The sequence below is a fragment of the Sus scrofa genome, chromosome 13, assembly GCF_054392235.1.
Source record: "Sus scrofa isolate SSC_HxYL_T2T_F1_AM1 chromosome 13, Sscrofa_HxYL_maternal_Yorkshire_Landrace_v2.0, whole genome shotgun sequence".
Taxonomy (NCBI): domain Eukaryota; kingdom Metazoa; phylum Chordata; class Mammalia; order Artiodactyla; family Suidae; genus Sus; species Sus scrofa.
In genome coordinates, this window is record NC_139395.1 from 175,821,653 (window position 1) to 175,828,345 (window position 6,693).

General features: G+C 33.2%; 1 pseudogene; it reads right to left on the reverse strand.

Moving 5' to 3' along the window:
- Window positions 1-4,234: 4,234 nt before the first annotated feature.
- Window positions 4,235-5,162, reverse strand: LOC100157032 (olfactory receptor 5K3-like; annotated as a pseudogene).
- Window positions 5,163-6,693: the final 1,531 nt, after the last annotated feature.

A 6,693-nucleotide genomic window follows, 5' to 3' on the forward strand; every position in this document is an offset into this window, starting at 1 on the left:
GATCAAAGGAGGAAATGGATGCAAAGAGAAAGAAGTTAGTATTATTTAACAAAGAGTTAGAAGATATAAAGTACAACCAAACAAAGATGAAGAATGCAATAACTAAGATGAGAAATACACTGGAATCAATAGTAAACTAAATGATACAGAGGATTGTATCACTATACTGGAAGACAGAGTATTGGAAATAACTGCCAGTGACAGAATGAAAGAAAAAAGAATGAACAGAAATGAAGACAATTTTATAGGCTTCAGGGACAGCATTAAGTACACTAACATTCACAATGTAGGGGACCCATAAAGAAGAGAGAAGGGGGCTGAAAACATTTGAAAACATAATAGGTAAAAATTTCCCTAACCTGGGAAAAGAAATTGTAACCAAATTTAGAAAGCACTGAGAGTCCAATACAGTATGAACCCCAAGATGATACAGCAGGATACAATGTAAGTAATATGGCATATATTAAAGATAGAGATTATTAAAATCAGTGAGGGAGAAATCAATAAATAACGTACAAGGGAACTCCTGTAAGCCTATAAGCTTATTTTTCAACAGAAAGTCATATGCTAGAAGGGAGTGGCACAATATCTTAAAAGTGTTGCAAAAGGAAAAATCTACAACCAAGAATACTCTACCAAGCAAGGATCCTTTTCAGATTTGATGGAGTGTTCAAAATCTTTACAGACAAACAAAAGCTGAAAACATTCAGTACCACCAAACAGCTTTACAACAAATCCTAAATGAAATTTTCTAGGAGAAGGAAAATAGTCCATAACTAGAAACAAGAGAAATACAAAATGAAAAGGCTCACTGGTAAAGGCACACATACAATAAAGGTAAGAAATCATTTACACACTAACCTAGTAGGGAGGTAAAAAACAAATAGTAAAGTCATCTGTGTCCACAATAAGCAGTTAAGGTATAAACAAAACAATTATGTGTAAAGTATGATATCAAAAAGCGTAATCATGAGGGAGGAGAATACAAATACAGTTTATAAAAATGCAATTGAAATTTAGAGACAAGCAAACTGCAACAATCATAGTCATAAAACAACATACTCAATGGTAGAAAAGTGAAATCATTTTCTCTAATATCCAGAGCAAGAGAAGCATGTCCACTCTCACCACTTCTATTCATCATAGATTTGGAAGTCCTAGCCCCATCATTCAGAGAAGAAAGACAAATAATATGATCCAAGTTGGAAATGAAGAAGTAAAATTGTTACTTTTGGTAGATGACATGATTGTGTATGTAGAAAATCCTAACGATGCCACTGGAAAACTACTAGAGATTTTCAATGAATTTGGTAATGTTTCAGGGTACAAATTAATAAATATTTTGCATTTATTTACACTAACAACAAGGTATCAGAAAGAAATTAAACAATCCCATTTACTATTACATCAAAAAATAAAATACTTAAGAAGAAACATACATAGGGTGGCAACTGTCTTATGTTTTTAAAATTATGAAACTGATGAAACTGAAGACAGCATACACAAATGGAAAGATATACCATGTTCTTCATGGGAAAATTAATATTGTTTTTTTCATTTTTAAAAGTTTTATTGAAGTATGATTGATTTATAATGTGATAGTTTCTGCTGTACAAGAATGTTATTCAGTTATACATGTACATACATCCATTGTTTTTCAAACTTTTTTTATGGTTTCCAAATGAGACAGGTTGGGGGCTGGGGGGTGGGTTGGGGTTTGGGGATGGAAATGCTCTAAAATTGGGGTGTGATGATTGTTGTACAGCTATAAATGTAATAAAATTCATTGAGTAAAAAATATGTGTGAAAAAATAAAATGTTAATACTTGTTTAATCTTGACTTTAAAAATCCATTGGAATTCTCTTAAATTCATTATGTTTGAAAGTTTTCAAAATAAATTTCAAAGATGTCATTGATTCACATCATTCTTGAATCTCTGCTCTATTTCCCTATCCATATGACCTCATCACTTCTTGGAACTTATATTCTCATGCTTTTACTTCTTTATTCTATGTACAGTATGACTTCGTGCTTAAGAACATGGATTTCCTGCCAACAGGAATAAATGATATTTCTAGGAAAATAGGAATGGTTTTGACTGAAGTCATTGTTTATGGAAATGAATGTAGCACTGGGAATGGGGCTGAGGCAGGTGAACAGTGGGACAGAGTCAGAAAGCTAACACAACTATTGGTGAGGGCTGGTGGTGAATGTGGGGAAAAGGGGAAGCTTGGCAGTTTACTAAGACTGAAAAACTTATTGCAAGAAATGTTTATTGAATGGCCAAATATGTTAAGCACCTTATTAAGTATTGGTGATATGAAATCAATTATATTATGTTTGATAGTCACAGGAAGAAGAAAGGCCTTAATTTTATTATTCAACAGCTAAAATTCACTATGCTTTCCTTTAAAATGTTGCTCCTATCTGTGCCCTCCTCTCCTTTTAGGGTATCCTCCAGGTTCAGTTCACCTCATTAATACATAATTGGTTGAAGTTAGTCTCCTTGCTTTGAGGCTTTCACTTTCGCTCAATTGCAATCTCAGGTTTCTGAAACGTACAGTATTGTTACTCTGCTCCTGGAAGACTTTTGTGTCTGATGGTTCTGAGATAATTTCAGATTTCTTAGGGTTCCATTTAAGAGACTTAGTAAACTGTGCAACGCTTATTTCCATAAACAATGACTTCAGTCATAACCATTCATGTGTTCTTAGAAATATCATTTATTCCTGTTTTTAAGGCATATTTTACTTCTGATGCTATTAAGAACTAAATACCAGAGGGTACAAGAATCTCCATTTTCTGAACCCCTAAGCATGTGGGGAAAAAAGGCAGAACTGATTCAAATTCTAGTTCATTTCCGTAACCTGGTTGAATTTGGGAAAGTTCCTCAATATTGAATAGCATGATTATATTTTACTGAGGAAATCATGAAAATTCACGTCTAATAAATTGGTGGGTAATATATATGCAAGATCTAGCTTAGCAAGCACCAAGTAGAGGATAGGTTCTTAGCAAATAATCTTTTAATTTCATATTTGCACATGTAAAGGTCAATAAATATAAATATTTAGATGTTTAATTTTTTAATATTTTCTGCCTCCTTCATGCCTGATCAGAACCTCCATCTTTTAGGTAAAGCTATGTATGTATTAATAATTTATGAGAGGGAGTTCCTGTTTTGGCTCAATTGTAACGAATCTGACTGGTATCCATGAAGATGCAGGTTCAATCCCTGGCCTTGCTCAGTGGGTTAAGGATCTGGAGTTGCCATGAGCTGTGGGGTAGGTCACAGATGTGACTTGGATCCTGCATTGCTGTGGCTGTGGTATAGGCTGGCAAGTGCAGCTCCAATTGTATCCTAGCCTGGGAACATCCATATGCCACATGTGTGGCCCTAAAAAGATAAAACAAAAAAATTATGTTGGAATCAGTTCAGGTGTGATGGTATTCTTAATAACAAGCAGGACAAGTAATAATATCAGACAGAAAAAGTTTTATATAAGTATATGTTCAGGAATTGCACCATCATATATGGTGGTCAACCATTCGAACTACATGAAAATATCAAATCCATAGTGATGTCAATATAAGTAGTATCATCTTCAGTAGAGATTTATGTGCCACGAATGTTCAGACAATGCAATTTTTAGAGAACTTGAGAGAAAATTCACTAATTCTAAAGAGGAAAATGTTCTTGATTATGGAATATATATTCTCTGTGATTTCATATTGAAACAATCTTTGTAACAATTAAAAATTGAGAATCAAATTGAAGTATATAGTTTAATTTTGTCAGATGGTGTTGCTGAAGCAGATTTGGGATATGAGGAATTTGTATGATTACGCCTTGGGATTCCAGAAATTATGCAAAAATATTAAAATGGAGGTGACCTTTATATGTAATGATTTTAATTCCTTGCATTTGTGGAATTTGTTGAAAATTGCAACGTACTATACTCTGAAACATAGTAATGAAGTGTAACTAATTACGCCCTGACACAATTGTGACCTGAAGGGTAATTTTTTAGCTCACTCCTGATGAAACCTTGCAGCTTAGATTTTGAAATACCATTTACACTTGGTTATTTGATTGATACACCATCATGTTTTAGTAATTTAATGTTATATATGAAACACTCATTTTCCACCTTCTCAGTGCTGTTGATTCAGAAAAAAGTTTAATCAGATTCAAATCAGTTATCCACATGGAATAGTATTTGTTTCATAATGTTATGAAATCTTCATAATTTTTTTGGTAACATTTATTACTTCCTTATTTCTTAGGCTATAAATAAAAGGGTTTAATAAAGGAATCATGAGAGTATAAAAAATAGCAGCAGGTATAGCTTTATCTCCTTCATTCCTGGAATTTGGTCGAACATACATGAAGAGAAGAGAACCATAGAATATTGAGACAAGAGAGAAAGTGGGATGCACAGGTGGATAAGGCTTTGCCTCTTCCCTTGTTGGATTTCATTGTGAAAATTGTGAAAAGGATGAAAAGGTAAGATATTATTACTATGGTGATAGAGAAGATCGAAACTGACCCAGCAAAGGTAAATAACATCAATTCATTGATGTAAGTGTCAACACAGGAGAGTTTGAATAATGGAAGAACATCACAAAAAAAGTGATTAATTTGATTAAATCTACAGAAAGCTAACCTAAAGAGAAAGCCTGTATGAATCATGGGATGCATGTTTCCAGCTATGTAGGCCCCTGTGGTCATCTGAAGGCAGAGTTTCTTGGACATCCTGGTGTTGTACTGCAGTGGGTTGCAGATGGCTACATAGCGATCAAAGGCCATTGCTGCTAGGAGAAAGCAGTCTGCAGTTTCAGCAAAGCAGAGAAAATAAAATTGTGCCATGCATTCATAGAGGGAAATGATTCTGTCCTTGGAAAAGAAGTTCTGTAGCATCTTGGGGGTGATGGCACTGGAACAACAGGAATCCATTAGAGCGAGGTTGCCCAGAAAGATGTACATTGGTGTGTGAAGACGATGCTCTGTAAATATCAGTGCCACCAGACCAAGGTTTCCCACCATGGTGATCAGGTAGATGGTAAGGAACACCAGAAACAGGATGATCCTCAGCTCTGGGTGATCAGTAAATCCTATGAGGATAAATTCAGTTGTCAAGGAGTGGTTATCCTCAGTCATATCCACCTTCTCTGTTGACATGGGAATTGTGGAGATAAAAGTTTTGAAATTAGAGTGTGTATAATTTTCCCTTCCAGGTTTTCTTTTTATGAGGAGTGGAGCTCTTCTTCAAATTTCTCCCATTTCCTCTGGTATACAGGAACACATACCTATAGGATATATTTATTTCTGTGTAATGTAAGTTTTAAGATCTTGACTCTGAAGCTCAGGATTCCCAGAAATGTTTGTTAATTCTAAGGATCATGCTTACAGTGGAAAAGACTTGTACTTATAAATTTGTGAGAAATACTGTGCATATCTAAGGTACCCATTTTTGATTCAGTATTCCCAAATAATATGTGTCAGTTTTTGTGTTAGATTAGCATAAAATAAATATAAAATCTTTTTTATGTGTATATATATATGTGTGTGTGTGTATATACATATACACATATATGTGTACACATTTTTTAAATGGAGCAACATTTTTATATATTTTCCCAGGAGAGTGAAGGTTTTAATGGAGTAAAAGGATAGGTTAAATTTATATCTTAGGAATTGCATGGAAATCACTAAGGATGAAGTATGGACTGCTGATTTTTAAAGAAAATTACTTTGGAATGCTAATAAAATATATTGCCTCAGGTTATGACTTCTTTGATTTCTTTTCCCAGTTTCATGTTAAGTCCATTATTATTTTTGAATATGCACAGATATATAAATCTTTCCTCTATGTAAATCATATTTTTGTGTAATGATACCTAATAACATTTACTCAGTGCCCCAGACTACACCATCTAGTGCATCTATCTAGTGCATCTATCTAGTGCATCTTATACACCTAACACAATCTAGAATCACTTGTGTACAATCTAACATTGATTTTTCTCTTATATGCATGCACAATTTCCTTTTTATAATATTGGTATAATAAGGTTTCTGTGAACTATGCTTCTTATAACAGGTGTACAATGCTAGAGGCAGAAAAGAGAATGATTGATTTCAATCATACCTCTAGTCCAGTGACTTGGGATGAGTGAATTTGTTTTCAGTATGCCACCAATGATCCATCATGGACTATTTGCTATATGTAAATTGAGACAATTTTGAAGAACAGTTTACTAAGGAAATTATTCAAAATTCATTATTAAAAAAATCTGTATATCTTTCTTTTACCTGAATTAACGTACCTAATATTTTCCATTTCCTAAAAAAATTATGTTAGATTTTCTGATGTCACAGTACATTAAAAGCTAATAAATAAAAGTAAGTCATGCCTTTATACTTTGGTTTTCTATCACTTTGAAGTAGAGAATCCCCTTAAACCTTAATATGATTTGTGAGAACAATTTTTGTTTTCTTTTCAAAGTGTATCTTCTTACTACAAGTTACTGATCTACAAAATATATTAAGTGTCTAAGAACATGAATTTTATGGTCAAACTGGTTTATATCTATTTCAAAATATTTTTTGTTTTAAAATATTAAAATATACCACTTTATTATTCACTCAAAATAGAAATATCTTTTGATGTGCATGCCTAAATTTTAGA